This window comes from Sorex araneus, chromosome 7 (genome assembly GCF_027595985.1).
Source record: "Sorex araneus isolate mSorAra2 chromosome 7, mSorAra2.pri, whole genome shotgun sequence".
NCBI classification, from domain to species: Eukaryota; Metazoa; Chordata; class Mammalia; order Eulipotyphla; family Soricidae; genus Sorex; species Sorex araneus.
The window spans coordinates 33,236,245-33,257,221 of record NC_073308.1 but is presented as its reverse complement, the minus strand read 5'-3'; positions in this window follow the sequence as shown (position 1 = coordinate 33,257,221).

Sequence of the window (20,977 nt, the reverse complement as noted above, 5' to 3'; positions counted from 1 at the left end):
AAACATTCATTGTTGGGTCTACAAAGCATTAGTTTATGCTATTGTGAAGAAGATGTCTTTTTAGGCCCTGAGCTGTTTTGAAAAATTTCAGAGGCCACGAGTCTGAAAAAACAAGGACAAGATAATGATTGGAGACACAATTAATCCTGGTGCCTGTGTACAGTACAAAGTGTGAGGAGCGAAGGAAAGCTGCTCAGGGTGCTAGAAAGAGAATCTAATACACATTCTTAAAAATTAAAAAAAAAAGGAGAGTTTAAATGAAATAAACAAACAGAGAGAAATTAAGATGTCATAAGGCAATGTACTGTGTTGGAAAGAAAGAAAGGAATTTTGAACTGTCCGTAGAAAATATGAAATCAACTTGGTGTCAGGGTGTAAGTGAAGCCACAAGCACATTAAAAACTGTATTTCTGCATTTTTAGGGAACATCAAGTAAAGTGTGGTGGGAGGACCCGCTCGGGAAGGGAGAGGCGTGCTGAAAGCAGACTATAGATTGAACACGATGGCCACCCAATACCTCCATTGCAAACCACAACACCCAAAAGGAGAGAGAGAACTAAAGGGAATGCCCTTCCACAGAGGCGAGGTGGGGTAGAGGGGATGGGATGGGGGGGAGGGAGGGATGCTGGGGTCATCAGTGGAGAATGGGCACTGGTGGAGGGATGGGTACTCAAGCAGTGTATGACTGAACCACAAGCACGAAAATATGTAAATCTTTATCTGTACCCTCATGGTGATTCATTAATAAAAAAAATAATAAAAACTAAAGAAAAAGGAAGGGAGGTATTTCAGATAAAAAAAAATCAAATAACAAGCAATTTTAAATGTCCAAATGGAGCATCGAATATTCAAAACTCTTTGATTAAAATCTTTGTAAATAAATATGCCTAAATAAAAAGCACTGTAGCACTGTCAAATAAAATAAAAACTATATTTCTGCTTTTAGTGCAGCCTCATCTGGTGTGTAGGTGAGCTTCAAAAGCCTGGCTGACATGCCACACGTTCCTCAATCAGTGAACCAGGCAGGGGCTGACTAAAACGGGAGCCTGAAGAAATGACGAGGTACGTGGCCAAGGTCAGCTTCTCGCTGTTCTCGCCGGCAATGACTTCTCCTTCAGCTCATTTTAAATCTCCTTTGTTTATGCAGAGACGCCGGACATCTCTGGGTCTGACTCCTTCCACAGAGCCCTAGAAACTGGGCCCCCAGTTTTGGAAATGAGCCCTCAGCCTTTAACGATGAAACAGTTCCCTTGCCCACTCTGAAGCCAGTGCTCAGCAGAGAGCTCCCGGCTGCCCCTGCTCCCCACGCAGCTCACAGAACAGATTCCATCAGCATTTTAGGAAAACCTCATTTTTTATCCCTGACCATTTCCCATAGAACTTTAAAATAAAGCAGAGGACGGTTAGCCCCTGTGACCTTTTCCTGATTCCAGGCTGGGTATTTAAGGTGTGTCTTTGGGACCCTTGAGACAAGTCGGAAGCATCTTTTTTGCTCCTAGAGCAAGCTGGGTGGGAAACGCTTGCTTTGGCCTCGGGATGAGTTTCTTTTTTCGGTTTTGAGCCACAACTGGCAGTGCTCAGTGTTGACTCCCGGCACCACACTCAGAGATCACCTTGGCAGGGCTAGGGGGACCATTTGTAGTGCCAGGGATTGTACCCCAGTTGGTTTCATGCAAGGCTGTACTATTACCCTGATTCTCAGGGCAAGTTTCTTAGTGCCATGCTGACTCAGTTTTCTTTTCTGTAGAGTGGGGATAATAGACACACTTCCCTCATAGAAATGTTGTGAAGATTAAATGACATACCGCAACCTAAGTATTTAGCACACTATCTGACATCCTAACTCCTTTGTGAACATTGACCAAATTATTTTTATTTTATAATAAAAGTTCATAAAAAGTTGCACTGGGGGAGGGGCAGTGGCTAGGATCCGGGGACTCCACCCCTGGAAGAGGCAGAATATGGTCCTTTTCTAGAAAGTCTCTTTCTGGCCCTTCCCTGCGTAGTCAAGGGCTATTCTGATTTCTCTTTCTGAGTTCTAAGGAAGTCTTGCCTGCTTTAGAATGTCAGAGCACAAACTCACACAACGGGGCCCCTCGTGCGTGAGGCTTCACCAACTCGGATGTTCTAACGCCTTCTCCGAGCTGACGGCTGTGGCCCTAGCTTGTTCCTTCTTATTGCTGAGTGATGGTTCATTCTGTGAATCCAGCACGGTGAGCAAGGGCAACACTTGGCAAGGTTCCAGTCTCTGGCTTTTCTAAATAAAGCTACTGAAACAGTGTTCATGTATGTTTTACTGTGGGTCTGCTTCCTGTCTTCCCTCTGGCCTTCCTCCCAGCGCCCTCCTCAGGAGTCAGTTCTCAGGAGAGGATCCAGCCATGCAGGGGAAGCGTTTTGCTAATTTGAGATTTGGGGGTGGTTTAATATCAAGTTTAGTATCAAGTTTCCCAGGATTACCTACCAGCTTTCCTCCAGGCCACACGTCGGGACGGTCTATGATTTCTCCTTTGCCCCTTCTCATTTGGCATTTAGGACTCACAAATATCTAGACCAGAGGTTCCCAAAGTTCCTTGGCCTACTTTGTTCCCCTTTTAGAAAAATAAAAAATCACTCACCACCCTCCTAGCAACCTGACTCCTTTAAGTGAAGAAACAGACCCGCTCACCCCCAAAACTCCAGTTGCACTGGATAATATTGGTCTGGTCTAGGGCCTGGAGCGATAGCAAGTGTAGAGGGCATTTGCCTTGCACGCGGCCGACCCAGGTTCGATTCCCAGCATCCCATATGGTCCCCTGAGCACCGCCAGGAGTAGTTCCTGAGTGCAGAGCCAGGAATAACCCCTGTGCATTGCTGGGTGTGACCCAAAAAGCAAAAAAAAATATATTCGTCTGGTCTAGCCCAATGCCACACTCCCCACATCCCACCCCACCCCGCCTTATGGGGTCAGTATGCCCACTTTGGGAAATGCTGGCTAGGTACCCTCTGAGGGGCTCAAGTCAGTCTGAAACACTCTGGTTTCTAAAACTCGATTTGAATTCAGCCTCATTCTAGTCTGGATGTGAGTCTCCCGATGGGTCTTCTCCCACGTCTGACACGGGGGACAGTGAATGGGTGCTGGGGGCTGGGCCCTGGGAATGTTAACATGAATGAAGCTTGGCTCCTGGACCAAAGGGCTCACAGATGTGAGAAGAGAAACTCAAGGCCAATGTCGGTTTCAATATAGCGCCGTCAAGGTTGTGGCAGTGCGATGTGCAGGAGGCCACAGAAGTATGTTGAACATGCACTTGTCAAAAGTGAGGGGTCCCAATTCGGACCTTGCAAGGGAAGTAAGGCCCCCAGGTCTCGCTTGTGATGGTTCCAGGAGGAGCTCGAGCACAAGGAGAGGAGGGAGGCAGAGGTAATACTGGGAGGGTTTGGGAAGTGGTTTTGAAAGAAGCTTCTGGTGACAGGTGAGACAAGAGGAGGGAAGAAGCACATGAAATCAAAAGTCCCTTTATATTCTGCAAAGCTTCCTTGCACCTCAATGTGCCAAACACAACGGCTTTTTCTATATCCATGTGGGCTCACGGCAGAGGGCATAGAGTAGAGCTGTAGCCCCGGGCTCCCTCTGCAGAATGGGCTGGCATCAGCCTTAATGCCAGTGGAGGCTGTGAGGCACTTCTGGGTGGGGGGGAGGGGAAAGGGCCTTAACATTGGGTCATCCTTGAAGGGGAATTTCAGAATCTTCACTGGAACTGGAGAGCTGCTGACCCCAGCATCCTTCAATTAACCTCTCAGGAAATGCAAGATTTATAAGTTGTAGCTTTTTTTTTTCCTTTTGAAAAAAGGTCTTAATAATTCAAAGAACTTTTTAATGATTTTAAAAGTGCATGTTAAGTACTTGATGGATTGGATCAATTCAGCCTTTGTAGTGCTGTGTGTGACATCTTCCTCTCTACATATGGAAATTCGACAGATGTCCAAATGCTGCGCGGGACGGGATGTTTCTTTATGACATTTCCTTGTGCGTTTCACTGGAGAAAAGAAATGTGTGTGTGCACTCTGTAGTTAGCCATTAACTATAAAAACAAGCTTATTCACAAACTGGCTTTGATCTGAATTTCCTGTGATTTATCTTTGGTGTCTTAGCCTGCACTGGATTCCTGATTGTTATTACCTCCCCAAATATTTACATCACTCCAGATAATCAATGCTTATCACAGTCAATACAGATGTTACAGGATCCTAGAAGAAAGAGGGTGTCAGCATAATAACATTCTAATTATTAGAACATGTGCTTTCAGCGGTGGGTGTTGTTTACAGCGCCAGCCAACACGACAACTGGGTCTGTCTAATTCGTAGAAAGCATTCAAATGACTGGGCACATAAATGATAGCTTTTCCCAGCCATTTCTGAAGCAAAAGTATGCAACTGCTAGGAGGTATTAATACTTGTTGAGCTAATTGAATTCATCTGCTTAGATTGTGTTTTCACTTTTTTGTTCCCTGGAGCTTGTCATCTTCAGGGTAACTCAACAGTTCTGTAAAACAAATTTGCTGGTGGATATTTTAATGATACAGTATATCTGATTTGAATTAGCCTATCGCTTCAGATAATGAAACCACACGATATACTATTGGGAAGGAATAAATAGTTTAACTCTATACTCTCCTCTTTGGCAACACCCTATGTAATGTGTGAACTTTACTTTCAAGCATCACATGCTTCACCTTGGGCTCTGCCTGGAAGGACATATTCCCGGGTTCTGAGACTTGCCCTCTATCACCTTCAGACCCACCCAAGCCCAACCACTCTGGATTTCACAGTGCCATCCTGCACTTTGCGGAAAGAGCAGGCTGGTGATCCCTCAGCATGCCCCATATACGGGCAGTTCTGCCCGATACGGCACCGTTCAGCTTGATGAGATGATTTGTTTTGACAATGAGCTTTCTCATCAAAGGTAACCACAGGCCCAGGAAGCCTCCTCCTGCTCCCTTGGCGCATTGTCCCTGGAAAACTAGAGGCAAAAGTGGTGGTGGCAGATGTGGGACAAAGGGGGATAGTCAGGCTCCTGGTGGAGTGTGGAGGGTCTGGGCCTTTTTAGACATAATGTGGTGTAATATAGGTATAATTTGAGACCTCTGATGGCAGCTGACTCTCCCTCTCCCTCTGGTTGAGGAAGCCTAGGACCCTGCTCAACAGTTTTCACTGTGGTTCCGGGACAGGAACACCTTTAGAAAGAGGAGGACTCCCTCAGAGAAAGGCATGAAGAATGTAGTGCTTTGGGTTCCCCTTGTCTCTGAGGGTCGAATTCTGAGGTCTACACTCTTCTATCTAAACAAGTTCATGGATCATTTTCTTTTTCACTCCAAGGTACTGAATATCCTGGGTCTCCTTACTTTTATTCTGTTGTCATTGTTGTTGGTTTGTGGACCACACCTGACTGTACTCTGTGCTCAGGGTTCCTTCTGGTGTGACTCTGGGGACCAGAAGTGGTTCTGGGGATCGAAGCAAGTGCCCTCCCCACTGTTCTGTCACTCCAGCCTCCTGGGTCTCCTTATAAGAAAATGTAGACGATGATTTTGGGAGATCCTTGGGGGAACGTGCTAAAGATCTGGAAGAGTGAAGCACCACACTGGGCCCAAGCTTAAGGGCAGATAGATAACATGAGTCAGACAAGTTTCTTCCTCATGAAAGTCATTTCACAGAAAGATGAGTTGGTCCATAAATGTCTGAGAGGCCATGCAGGCCAGAACCACATCTTATGTGGCTCTTTGTGTGTGTTGGGGGTGATTGTGTATGTGAGGGGGATTTATTGGACCGCACTCTGTGGCACTCAGGGGTTACTCTTGTCACATACTTCTTTCAGGGTTTGGTAGGGAATCACAGCAGTGCTTAGGGCTTACTCCTTCCTGGTTCAGTGCTCAAGAGTCACTCCTGGTGGTGCTCTGGAGACTATATAAGGTGCTAGGGATTGAGTCGAGGTTAGCTGCTTGCAGGGTAAGTATCTTAACATCTATACTATCTCTCAGGTCTGTCCCCTTAAATTCATTTTTTATTTTTATTTTTTTTGGGTCACACCCGGCATTGCACAGGGGCTACTCCTGGCTCATGCATTCAGGAATTACTCTTGGTGGTGCTCGGGGGACCATATGGGATGCTGGGAATCGAACCCGGGTCAGCTGCATGCAAGGCAAATGCTTTACCCGCTGTGCTATCACTCTAGCCCCTGTCCCCTTAAATTCTTAAAGTGAAATGGAAACTTTTCTCAAATTCATATGTTTTACTTAAAATACAGATACCTGAAAGCTATTCTGGGACATATATAGGTACAGCATTTATTTAATTTTGGTAAAAACAAAGTATAGAGAAAGTCTCCAGTCAATGATGCTTCCCATAGCCTCTCTAGCCCATGTGGTATCACCACTAGGTGGCTTTAGTCATTTCACCCAACCTTGAATGTGCCAGAAACTTCACTGGCAGAGTTCTGACTTTTTGTTCAGTCATTTTATTTAGTCTCTATTTTTCTCTCTCTTCCATGGATGAAAAACAAACAAAAATCAAAGAAATAATCACGAAAAAATGTGAGATATAAAATAGTTGAGGGATACTAGAGGTGAATTAGAGATAGGGCACTTGGGTCACTGAGGACTTAGTCAAGAAAGGCTGCTCTGGCTTTGCTGAAAATTAATGAGACTAAGGTGGGATGGGCACGTGAGTCATGAAACAGAGTGGGATAGCTATAAAATCAGAACACAGAGTCAGAGCCACTGAAAGCAGGAGTTCCAATCCATAGCAACCAAACTTAAGAGTGTCCTTGTCAAGGAAGCAGGCCAGGGGCCAGGGGGTATGTGGGAGAGCACCAGGGGACACTGCAGAGGGAAATTTGGATTGGTGGGATTGAAGCTGGAGCATAGTATGCCCCAAACTCAACAGTCAGTTACTTTGTAAAGCATCATTTCTTAATAAAAAATTATTTTTTTAAGTGAAGGATGAAAGAAGTATGCCTGAGTGGGTTAGGCCCCAATTGGAATGGCTTTCCCTGCAAAACCCTATATAGTAAGTTTTTTCTAGATGCAAACATAAAATGTGATATATTTTACAGTTTCCGTATTAGACCAAGAGGGAGGAGTGGTAAGCATTTTACGGGCTAGAAATTCAAATATATTAGGTAGCTGAAAGATCATTTTGGGGTCAGTCTTAATTTTGGGCTGGAGCGATAGTATAGCAAGTAGGGCGTTTGCCTTGCACACAGCCAACCTGGGTTCGAGTCCTCCGTCCCTCTCGAGAGCCCGGCAAGCTACTGAAAGTAGCTTGCCTGCATGGCAGAGCCTGGCAAGCTACCTGTGGCGTATTCGATATGCCAAAAGCAGTAATAACAAGTCTCACAATGGAGAAGTTACTGGTGCCCGCTTGAACAAATCGATGAACAACGGGATGGCAGTGCTACAGTGCTACAGTGCTTAATTTTGTAGGATCATATTGCAGTACACCCTTCAAAGTGTCATTGGAGTGTCAGGTCAGGGACTGAGGGAGAAAGAGTTTAGCACACAGCCCATCTGGGTTTAATCCTGGCATCACATGTGGTCCCTCAAGCACCAGGAGTGATCCCTGAGCACAGAGTTGGTGTAACCTCTGAGCACCACTGGGTCTGGCCAGAACAAAACAACAAGTGATGGGCGAGAAAAGTGGCTCAGTGATAAAAACTTTATCTTGTTAGTGCAGTGTCCTGGGTTTGATTTCCAGCACTGCAAAATAAATAGAAGAAAAAATAAAAGAAAGAAGAAAAAGAAAGAAAAGACTCATTCATTGCCTTTGTTTATATTGGAATAGCGAATGAAAGAAAAGCCTCATTTGTTGAATTTATTTTTATTGGCCTCATGAGTGGCCAAATGAATTTATAATGTATGAATCAACTTTAAAAAAATTAATCAAATCATTTATACATGCCCAAGTCATTAGGAGTTACTGAGTTTCCACTACTTTGGATGATCTAACTTTGAATTAATAGTACATGAGGACTTGGGGGTGATTTTAAAAATTAATAGTGAGAATAAATTAATTTAGAATAACTCAGGTAATAATTTAAAATAATTAACTTCCACCTACTAAAGTTAGATTCTCCAGAGCACAGGTCCCAGTGATATAAACTGTGTTCTTCCAAGTAATTAATTGGCATTTCTTTGAAATATTTCACAATTTAAACTCGCCTCCAAATCAGATTTACCTTTCAGTGTATAAATACTTTATTCGTTCCTGTAGAAGCTAATTGATTTTCCTGTTATTATAGAGTTTGGACTCTCTGTAGGCAACAGACTTCCAGGTTTAGGAAAATCAAATGTGGACTTGGGACACTTGGGTCCAACCCGCAAGTGTTCTGGGGGCACCTCTCTGGGGATGTCTTTACCTAACTGTATTCAGTCCCCAGAGGAGGAAAACGTAGGCTGATTTCTAAGAAAGAAACACACTCAGGAAATCAACTGATCATTTCATTTATTTAGCCTTTTCCTAAGGCTTCTTGGGGAAACTCAAATCCACAGGGATGATCAGAGCAAAACTTTAGTCTAATAAGTCTGAGGAATTCTGGAATAAACACTTCTCCGCTTCCCCTCATCCCACCTCCTGTTAAACGTTGTTTATTGTTTGTTTTGGGCCCTGCTCTGGGTTTACTTCTGGCTCTGTGCTCAGGAATCACTCCTGGCAGGTTCAGGGGACCACATGGGGTGCTGAGGATTGAACCCATGTTGACTGTGCTCAAGACAAGCCCCTAACAGCACGGTTTTAAAACTGGCAACATACTTTTGGCTCAAATGTGGAGGCTATTCTCATATCTCTTCCAAAGCTGCTTGGACTCCAGGCTCAGTGCTTCAGCCCAGTGCTGCAGGGCTGATGACTAGGTTCTGTTGGCGGCGTTGCTTTGGCAACACCAATGCCAACTGATGGTCTGTCTTCATGAGGGGGAAAGAACAGATGAGGCGTGCAGAAAGGGAGGCAAGGAGGAGTAAGAAGCTATGGAAGAGCACTAAAATACTCTAAATTAGAAAATGACAAGGAATCTTGGACTGTTTTTGAGTATTTTTTTTTGGGGGGGGTTAGTTGAATCACACCCAGTGGTACTGTGGGACTATCCCTGGTTCTGCGCTCAGGGAACTGGGCATCAAATTTGGGTGAGTTCTTTAAAAGGTGAACATGCTTTAATGCTTGCACTATCTTTCTTTCACCTGTTTCTCTCAAATCTTTTAAATCCTTCTACCTTTAGTGGTGGTGCCAGGGATCCAACCCAGGGTCTCATGCATTTAAGGCAGGTGCCCTGCTTCCCCAAATGTCTCCCTAGTGATTCTATTCTAGTGGAATGATGTGCCCATTCCTGCATACTTAGAGAATTACTATGCATATATAATAAGCAATATAGTATTATGTCATAAACTGAAGACAGGAATGCTACATCGATATATATGTATACATATGCATGCACATGTGTGTAGAGATGTACATATATATGTGTGGGGGTATTTATATATTGTGGATTAAATATATATATGTACATATATATATAGTGAATTCGAGATGATGTGGATATCAGATTGCAGTACAAGGATCAAAAAGGATCTGAGATCTCTTTCCTCCCCACCTCTTCCCTTCCCCTATGACAATAAGTATCCTTAGAATAAAATCACTTGTATCACTTGTCATCCCATTTATCCTTTATTTGCTCGAGCAGGCGCCAGTAACGTCTCCATTTGTCCCTGTTGCATGCTAGTGTAGCCCAATGATATCTGCTCACTCCAGGAACAGGAAGAGCCTTAAATCGTTCATTCATGGTTTTGACGAAGAAGTCTGATCATCTTGTTGGTGGGCAGCCACGCAGTCTTTTGACATCCCGTGCAATCCAGTCGGTAACAGCTCTAGTCCAGCGGTCGTATTTTATCAGCCTCTCCTTGCTCATCCTTCTTAACGCTGCCGTGTTGGGGGCTCTTTCGGTGTCAGGCAAATGAGGCCTTAGAATAAAAAGGGAAAGGAATTTAGAAGATGTGATTTCAAGTTTCAGGCTTTGGTTTTTCAATGGAAAGACGACCAGACTCATTTTTCATTCAGACACTCTGAATCAGAAGCCAATGATAATCCGTAGCAAAAGCAACCTAGGTTTCTCACAGTTTACCCAGGGCAGTTTTCACTCAAGACTGTTTTGCACCAGATCCTAACTTCTTTTCTGAGTGTCTCAGAGTAAAGTTTGATTCTAAGCCATCAATGACTCCGCCAGTTTCCAAAACCCACGACTTGCTTACTAGTGGAAAGAAATAATTATTTTATAATTACATTCTTTCCTTAGTTTCGTTCTTTCCATCTTTATGGTTAGTTAAGGATAAAACTATTCCCTTGCACTAAAAATGCCATGTGTATTAAACAATTTTTGAATTGGTTCCCTTTGGCATTGTGAAATGAAACTCACATTTTTGTGTGTGGGGCGGGGGAATCACCTATGAAACTATTATAAAAATGAAGTGTTAGAAATCAATTCAAATGTTAAATACAGAGGACATCCTTGGCTCATTAAGTAAAAATATCTCATTTAATGAGCAGGAAAGCACTGGAGCACAGTGAACCCTGACACAAAGCAAATTATTTAAGTGATAAATTATGTTTTATGGGGAGTGTAAAAGTTAATAATACTCAGGGGCTTGGTAATAAACGCAGAGGTGTAACTAACTTCACTGCCTGGTTTACTTACAAACACGCCATATGTATTTAGTTACCTGAGATGGTCATAAAAAAAAAAGCAGAATAGAAACTGCACATAGATTCCTCAGGACGACCTTAGTTGTATTGTTTTTTTCACTCATCCTTGGTAGGGAACTATTTTCAGATTTCTCATCTCTCTCTGTCGTTTGCAACATTTTGCTGTCTTCATCTTTGTTTTCACTTTTGGCCAAGTATTTGACCTTGGAGCAGTTAAAGCTGCAGCCCGCGCCTTATCTCTCGGCAGCTCTCATAAAGTCAGCCGCCGTGCACGCACCCCCTCCATGGCCCACAGATGACCCCCCAGACCACACTTCACCGGCACCACCAACATGTCCTCTGAAGAAATGGGTGATTTTGTATTGTCCCCTTGCTGCCTTTTCCCCAAGCAAACATTTCTCAGCCCAGGTAAATAGATGCAAACAGGATAAAGGGCATGCTTGGTTCCTGCCCCCATCATTGCTTTGGGAACAGTTGGCTTCTCGGAGGCTGTGTTCACAAGAGCTGGGGAGACACCAGCAATGATCCAGCTGATTAAGGACACAGAGTGAAGTGGAAGCAAGACACCATTTTTGGCTTTGTTTTTAATTAAATTATATAAATTCTTCTTTGAAATAAGACAGCTTCCTCTTTTTTATTAGACCCCTGCCTGATTTAGGTCATGAGCAAATGCTGATGTCACATCATTTGGCTTTTATACAGGGTGAGTCTACATAAAAGTGTAGCTTATTGATGCCATGCTGTAAAAAACTAAGGCTAGCCGAGGGATGCGCGCCGAGGGGCTTGTGCACTCACGGGCTCTCTGGGCGGCTCTGTCTCACCGCCCAAGTTCGGTGCCCTGGAACCGCTTTGTGTGCTGTTGGTCAAGGGCAGGCGACAGAAGGAAGAAGGCCAGACTGGTTGCTGGATCAGTTTATTTCATTCTCTCTCCCTGCTTCTCTCCCGGCTCTCGGTCTGTCTCTGGATCCGTGGATTTGGCCCCCCCAACCCACTCTTACAGCCTAGTTAAATCTCCACAGCATGAGGGGATTGGGGCGTACACATAGGTGTGGTCACCATCAATAGGGTTGAGGTTCCTTTTCCTTAGGGGATGCCTCTCCTAGGACTTAATCCCTTTCAGCAGGAGAATCCACCCAAGGGTGGAGTCCCATGAGTGTTTCTCCTCTCCAGCCAGCAAACATATAAGAATTCATAATATTAATAATTTTTATGGACACAATAAGAAATGCATTAAAGCTTATAGAATTGTTCTCCAGGGGCCATTTTGATCTCAGATTACAGTGCTCAGGCCGGATCAGTCTTTCCTATCCCTAGCAGGGTCCTAGTCTCGTCATTACTTTTGGATTATGACAGCATTTGTCTATGATCAAGCTCTTAACTTATAGTTAAGAATTAGGCACTTTGGCCAGGCCCATCTCGATGCCAGGGTAGCACATAACTCACCGCTTGCCCTGGATCCGTCCCATCCCTCTTCGGGACCCTGCTTTTAGGGTGCTAGGAACTGAGGGCAACTGAGGCTTAAGTGGAGAAAGCAAATGCCCGGGAGGGAATAATATTCGAAGCCAATTAATTCCCAAGTTACAAAAACATAATATTGTCTTCTTGTGTCTATACAAAAAAGACATTGCTTTAAAGTAAATTATTCAAGAGGCATAAAGAGGGGAGAAAGGCAATGTTATAATATTCAGTGTCCTAGGAAGGTCTGACCTCACAAATTAGCAGAGTCAGATTAGGGGGAGAAGCTGATTAACTTTTTTGGGGAAGAGAGCATAGAGAAGTGATTACAGCTAAACAAAGGGATGGGAGAGATTCGGGAACACCTTGATGGGTGTGACTGGGGTAAGCCTAAACTCCGGGAAAAACCGGGACAAGCTACTCATGGCAAGGAGGGAGAGGACAAAGTAATGTCATCCTACACCATATAAAATTATTCCCCCACACTGGGGGTGGAAACTAATAGTTTTATCTATTGATTAATTTTTTTATTTATCTATTGCATTTGCTGCATTGTACATGTTTTGGTGGGTTTTTTTTTGCTTGTTTATGATATAATGGAAGTTCAGAGTTTCCCCATTCATATCTTTATATGTGTATAATTCTTACCGTTCCCACCTCGGTACCCTCCCATCCCCCAAAAGATCCCCCTACTCAGAAACCTAACTCACCCTCAGGAAGTCTCCATAGTTTTCAGAGTCTAGGAGTTAATTCAAGATGTTATTTTCCTGTTTGCTTCAGTTATTTCTATTTCACATGGGTAAAACCAGGAGTAATTGCTTTTCTCTATCTTCCTTATTTCTCTTAGCATAATCACCTCAAGATCTCTCCAGTTTGTCCCCAAAGGCACAATTCAATTCTTTTTAAAAATAATTTTGAGCAGTGGAGTAGATTTTCATTGAATATATAAATTCAATGCTTGGTCACTGGTATATATACTCAGTGAAATATACATATTCAATGAATATATATATCCAAATTTATATTCTAAGCTGATTTTGATCTTTATCACCCATTTTAGGCCAGTTGCAGGCTGGAAAAGAGAATTCCCTTAAACACATGGATACTGACATATGCCAACTGGCATATGCCAACAAGTGGCTCACACGTGGACATGGTTTAAGTAACTCAGATTGCAGCAAGGGTCTCAGTGTTAGTGCCAGGCAATCAGGGCTGAACCTGACCCCCTGAGCCTTTTGCATCTTCTCTCTCCTCTGCCTGCCTGCTCTTGTCCATTCAACCAACTCTACTTTCAAACCCTTCACCGATGTGGATTCTTTTGGTCACTTTTCAGACCCCCTCTTTTCTCAAGGCGAGAAAAGAGGCATCTCTCTCTGATACCTCTTTTATGTTTTTACATTTATTATCCTTTTCTCTTTATAGACAGACACTTTTGGTCTATTTGCATTTCCCATTGTGCTGCTGGAACGAGCATCGAGACCTGGTTTTAGGCCCTGATGCTTGTCTAAACCCAAACTGGTAGTGGCAGACTGAGGACAAGCAGGACAGGAAGGGAGGGGCGGGGGACGTTTCTTATCACACGCCGCTCTTCTGCACAGTGTTTTGTTTGCTTGATTTTGGTTTTCGGACCATACCTAGCAATGGTCAAGCTCTCTCATGGTTCTGTGCTAAGGGGTCACGTCTGGTAGTGCTCAGGGGTCACGTCTGGTATATGCAGTACTAAAGATCAAATAAGGATTGACTGCATACAAAGCAAGGAACTTAACCCTGTACTTCTCTCAGGCCCCACAAGAGATGATTTATTTAGAATTTCTTCAAAATTGTATATGCAACCCAAAACAGCAAGGGACAGGAAGGGGGCGAGCAAGCACGGATATTAATAGAATTCATTTAAAATAATCTGATTCATTAAAAACAATGATGTTGCTCAGGTGTTGGTTGTCTTTCTGCTACTTGATGAACATGATTTAGGGCAATTTCAGCTCTTATCATGAGTTATGATCTCTCCATTTCCATTTACTTTAACTGCGGGATATACCACTGAATTAATTTACCATGTTTCACTTTACTTTCGAAGGAAGCTTAGCTTCCTTTTCCAGTGTTTTATAAAACCTACTTTTAAAAGCAAAGACTTGCGCTTGAAACTCATAGTACTTCTAGTTTACAGTTTTAATTGGTTCATTCAGAAATACTTAGAAAAATTAAACAGAACTTATAAATTCTATAAGAAGTTATACGGGAGTATAACATGAGACCCTCATAGCCATGCCACTGGACTCTGCACCAGGCTGTTTTCACTCTGGGTGTTCAAGAGGGGGGCGGGTGAGAACCCTCCCCACCCCAAGGGACCCAGCCCCAGCAGCCGACCTCCACTACCCAACCACTGCCACCCTCTAGGACACTTTCTGGACATACTATAAGACACTTCCTACCCATTTTCCATAATTACCACACCATATTTGATGAAGTTCAATCAGTAGGCAACAAATCATAGAGAGTAATATATGTATTATTGATTTTGTATACATATGTATATAGATATATACACACATACCTCTCGGAGAGCACGGCAAGCTACCGAGAGTATCCCGCCCACACGGACAGAGCCTGGCAAGCTACCCTTGGTATATTCGATATGCCAAAAATAGTAATGATAGGTCTCATTACCCTGACCCTGAAAGAGCCTCCAATCATTGGGAAAGACGAGTAATGAGAGGCTGCTAAAATCTCAGGGCTGGGAGGAATAGAAATATTACTGGTGCCCGCTCGAGTAAATCGACAGACAATGGGATGACAATGATACAGTGATATAAATTCTTTGTTTTGCAAAATGGGCATCTCCAGGAAGCTCTGGAACCACTGAGCAGAGTATGACAGAAGACTTGGTGCAACTGGGGGACACTTTCTGTTTGTCTCCTTAATAAAGGCAGATTTCCAGGGAGTACTGAGCAATTCTTTTTCTGGGGGATGGGGGTTATGTTTTGGGCCACATCTGGTGGATGGTCTTGGCTCTGAGTCCAGAGGATCCTATGGGGATTGAACCAAGGTTTGACTGCATGCAAGGCAAATGCCTTAACCCTTCGCTGTCTCTCCAGCACTGAGTAATTGTGTTCTTTTATTTTTTTCTGGAAAGAGGAGGTAGGTGGGCCAACTATGTTTGGGAAGTTCTGCTCTCAATGATTAATTCTACCTGATGATGAGTTTTAGATATATTTACTCTGTTTCTCACCCAGGTTTGATTTGCAGCATCCCCCATATGGTCCCCTGAGCACTGCCAGGAGTAATTCCTGAGTGCATGAGCCAGGAGTAACTCTTGTACAATGCCGGGTATGACCCAAAAAGAAAAAAATCCAACCAAACCAAAAAAAATGTATTTCTGCAATTTCCCTTTTGAAATGCTGTTCTGACTCATGAGACTAAGACCATTTGCTGTGCTCCCAACCCTCCTCACCTACCCCTGACACTTTTTTTAAAACAGGTTTTATTAAGTCACAGTTAATTACCAAATTGTTCTAATTGAGTTTTTAAAAAAGCCTATGTTCTTCCAGCACCAATCCCTTTAACAGTGCCCACTTCCCTCCACCAATGTACTGGGTTTCCTCCCGTCGACCTGCCTCCCTCTGCGACGGGCACCTGTTTTTGGTTTTTAGGCTCTGTGGTTTATATTACTGTTGCTGATAGGGTATCATGCATGTCAACATATCACTTTAGTGTTCCCTTTCCTATCGTCTTCCCCCCACCCCAGTGGCATGCTTCCTACCAAAGAGCGGCTGTTTTGTTTCTATTGCCTTCGGACGTTTTGTTATTTCTCACCTGTATTTCTTTCTATCTCACATACGAGAGAGCTCATTCTGTGTGTGTCCCTCACCCTCTGACTAATTTCACTCAGCACGATGCTCCCCTACTCTATCCCTATAGCAACTGATTGCCTGATTGCCTGTTATGGCCAAGTAGTGTTCCGTGGTGTATAGGTGCCATTTATTCATTCATCTATTCTTGCTGCCTCTGGCACCTTCGCTGTCTTTGGAACACTCCAGGCAAGGTCCTTCCTGGACCTTGGTGTCTGCTGACTTCTCTACACGCAGCTCCCCTGACTCCAGCTCCACGGGACTTTAATCCCATCACTGGGAGGTTGCTGTCCGAATGTCACGCTGACTGTCCATTTACATCTCATCCTGGGGCTGGGGAGAGAGCAAATGGACTGAGTGCATCCTTCCCATGTAGGAGGTCAGGGTTTGCTCCCTGGCACCACATGGTCCCTGTGCACAGCAGCCAGATGTGGACCCAGAGCTCAAAGCAGGAAGTTGTCCCTGAGCACTGCCAGGTGTGGCCCCCAAACAAATCAGAACAAGACAATTAAACTATGTTCTTCCCCCTCCAATGGACATTCCCAATCCTTAATCTTCTTGTTTCTTTTTGTTTTGGGGCTACGCCTAGTGGAACGTAGTGAATCACGTGGTGCCGCCAAACATGTGCCATTGCATTCAGCTACTCCTCTCTCTGGTCTCCCCAGATACTACTCTCTCCCCCTGAAATTTTCTTTGCAATATTTAATTCCTTTCTCCATCATATGCATTCTTTAAAATTTTTTTTGTTGGTTTATTGTGATTCTTCTCAAAGAAGCAGAAGTTCCATTAGAGTTTTTATAAGTTGTATTTTTTTTTAGTTTGCTGTGTCTAGGACAATGAGTGGCATATAATAATGCTCAGTGTTGATGGAATGAAAGATAGGTAATACCAGAAATACAGAAAGTGTATCGTGGAAGACAAAAGAAATCCCAGAAGTAACATCTTGTTCTATTCACTTCTAATGTTTTTAGGTGTATGTATATTTTACTTAAATTATGTTATGCATTTAGAGTTGGAAAAAATATTAATTAGAGATCCTTTCTACCTACAGAATACAATAAGTGCAATTAACTCAAGAGCATGGGTAAAATACAGCCAAATAATTACAAGTAATACATTTGATTATACATTAGCTTTGTTTTGTTGTATCACTGTATCACTGTCATCCCATTGATCATCAATTTGCTTGAGTGGACACCGGTAGCATCTCCATTCGTCCTAGCCCTGAGATTTTAGCAGCTTCTCTTTACTCATTCTTCCCAGCGGTGCCGCATTGGAGACTCTTTCAGGGTCAGAGGAATGAGACTCATCATTGCTACTGTGTATGGCATATGAATACACTACAGGGAACTTGCCAGGCTCTGCAGTGCCCCCCTGAAGTAACTTTTTAAAATACTTAGATGGAAAACAATAGCCATCATAAAAATCAAGAGACTAATGATCCTGAATTTCACAAGTCTTCCTTATCTACCCAATAGAACAGCTGCATGATTTGATAGAATCAGTACCATTTGTCTCTCCTATCAAATCTAGTCAACTTTATAGAATGCATTTCATATATATGAAACCTTTTTGCAGTTAAGTTATAGAAGCATAACTAAAGTGCAATTTGTCTTGTTTTGGTTTGGGGCCACACCTAGCTGTGCTCAGGTCTTATTTCTGGCTCTGTGCTCAGGTACCACTCCTGGCCCTGTGCTCAGTTTGTGTGGATCAAACCAAGTTCATCCAGGTATAAGGCAAGCATCCTACCCACTATACTATCTCTCTGGCCCCTAAAGTACAATTTTTAAAGATAAGTATCTCTGTGATTATTAAGAAACCTAAAGCACTCAAATGACAAAGGTAAATCTTCTGCATCTACATGTATGTGGATGTGCTAACACCCCTGGTGACAGGCAGTAGCCTGCCATAGTTGCTGAGACACTGCTATGTTACCATGATAGGAATCACTGTTATATTTTGTTATTTGTTTTAGGATGAAGGTGTAATAGAATTTGGGGGCAAGGCTTTCTAAAAATGCATGCTGTTTGTTTGTTTTGTTGTATGGTCATTGTAAATTTGTGTAATTTAATTTTAGTAATTGTGAGGCTTAGCAACCAACTTACAAATTTCTGAGGCATTAAAAATATCAACTTTGCATGCCATCTCTAGTTCCACGCTGCCTGATTTCTCCCTTGGCAGACTGTAGCCAGCCAATAACTGACAGACTTGGAACTGGAGAGGCTCAATGTCTCTTGCCTCTCAGGAGCCATAGACAGGCCTTCCTGTGAGTGGGATAAAGCTAGTTTCCAGGTGGGATGAAAGTCCGACTTCAGTCTGTTTACTCCTCCATTCCCTTGTGCATCTCGTACTCCTTTTTTTTTTTTCTGATCATTCCACGGAGAAAGCACTGGCACCTGAAGAGACCTGTCTCAGGGGCCAGGAGAGAGCTCACAGAATGAAAGCTTTGCATGTGGGAGGCCAGCAAAGACTGATAACTGAGCTTTGCTGGGAGTGACCGCTGAGCAATGTGCCAGGAATAACCTTGTGCACAGTCAGGTGTGGTCATTGGTGGTGGGAAATGTACACAGGTGGAGGGACAACGGGTGTTGGAACATTGTATGACTCAAACCCGATCATGAACTGAAATCTTTGTAACTATCTCACTGTGGTTCAATTAAAATTTTTTTGAATTAAAAAAAATCCACAACAAACAAACAGATAGCCATCTTGGTTCTCCCTCTGAGGAAGCCACCCTGGTGTCATTTAATTTAAGACACGCTGAGTAGGGTGATAAATTGGTTGACAGGTGTGAGAGGTGAATTGTAAAGCAAGGATGTGAAGACAGGTCCCTTAACACAAATAGCTGAAGAAGAGAAAATATGAGTGAATGAGAGGCTGTGTAGGATGTGGATGAACTGAGGAACCATTGAGGTTGAGTTCAACTGTACCATCAGTTACCTTGAGAATGGAACAGAAGTGAGACTCACGTCTTCTCCAAACCCCTTACTCTTACCTTCAAAACACCTTTCTCGTTTTCTCTTTATTTCTCTCATGTGTTTTATAAATACTAACTGGTCTGCAGTATTTACAAAGTATAGGTACTTTGTAGGGGAACTTTCTGATTTTTTTTTCCTACTGACTGGTTGGTGCTTAACATAGTGGTCTCTTAGGATAATGTTTACAGAATGAATAAATGAATGGATAAATGAGTGAGTAGCAAGCAGATGGACAGATGGGTTGATAATGTTTACATTTAGCATGTTCAAATGTGTTCTTTAATGCAGTGGGAAAAAACATTGAGAAGAAAAGCCTATGTTTTCCTGGTATTTAACTTTTCTGATACTATTTATTCTCTTGTTAAATTCAAGTTTTCATCTTATGTGATTTTCCTTCTACCCCAAAGAAGTTATTTTGAGAAATTTATTATTTTTTGCTTTTTGGGTCACACCCAGCGATGCACAGGGGTTACTCTTGACTCATGCACTCAGGAATCACTCCTGGCAGTGCTTGGGGGATCATATGGGATGCTGGGAATTGAACTCAGGTAGGCTGAATGCAAGCCAAATGCCCTCCCACTGTGCTATCACTCCAGTCCCCAATTTTTATTTATTTATTTATTTATTTAATTTTTATTGAATCACTGTGAGATAGTTACAAGCTTTCATGTTTGGGTTACAATCACACAATGATCAAACACCCATCCCTCCACCAGTGTACATTCCCCACCACCAATATCTCCGGTATACCTCCCTTTTCCCACCCTCCCCCTGCCTCCATGGCAGACAATATTTCTTATACTCTCTCTCTACTTTTGGACCCAATTTGAGCAATTCTTATACCAAATTTGTTGCAGTTAGGTTGCTTAACTAAATACATCATTTTTTCATGACCTGGAAATGTATTTGTTGTATGAGAAAATTTTATGTATACTGTATGTATTTTTTTTATATTAAACACTGCAAATAATGCAGAAGAAATTGGAAGATTTATATCAAAATATCACTGAAATTATCTTAAGATTAGAGTCTTATGACAGTTTTTTTTGCAGTCAAATGCTCTACCTCTGAGCTATACCCCCTCTATGGCTGATTGAAAAAAAAACAAAGAAAACTTTTGCTTATCTATTTATTTATATATTTTTAATTATGTGCATATATTTACTACATCTGCTTGTGCCCAGGGCTTCTTCCTGGCTCTGTGCTCAGGGGTTACTCCTGGTGAGGCATGAGGTGTCAGGGACTGAACCTGGTTCAGTTGTGTGGTTCAGTTGTGTGGAAGGCAAGTGCCTTAAACCTACACTATCTCTCTGGCCCATCACTATGTAATATTTTAATCAGATTTGGGTATGCTGTCCAGTGGTATTAAGTTCTGTCACAGTTTCATGCAACAGCTCCACTAGCCACAGATGAACCAGTTCATCTTGGCCAGTAGAAACCATATGCCCAGGGTTGCTGCTGCCTTACGGGGTCGCCCACTTCCCAGCTCTGCTGTGTGATCTCTCTGTTGCTTTATGTCACTTCTTCCGGGCTCTGCCTGTGTCCTTTTGCACTTTTGACCTTTCTTCTTTCCTAGTTTCTTTCTAGAGAATCCCACCTTCTCATTGGAATGAGTATCCTCCCTCAAAAACTATTTTACTTTAAAAAGCCAAATCAAATAACACCTCCCCACTGTGCTGTCACTCCTCGATCCTTCCCACACTCAATGATTCCTGGATTCTACTTTCTTTATCCATGAATTTCCTTATTCCAGTTTCCTCTTGGAAGTACAATATATTTTCCTCCTGAATCTGGTTTTTTTTTTCTCCCCACAAGCATAATGTGCTAAAGGATCATCCATGCTCCAACATAAACATTTCATTCTCTTTTATCTGAATAACATTCCATCATATAGATATTATGATGTTTTATTTATCTGTTGATGGACACTTGGTTTTTGTCTATTGGCCTTTATGAATTATGCTGCCTTAACCAGTGCTG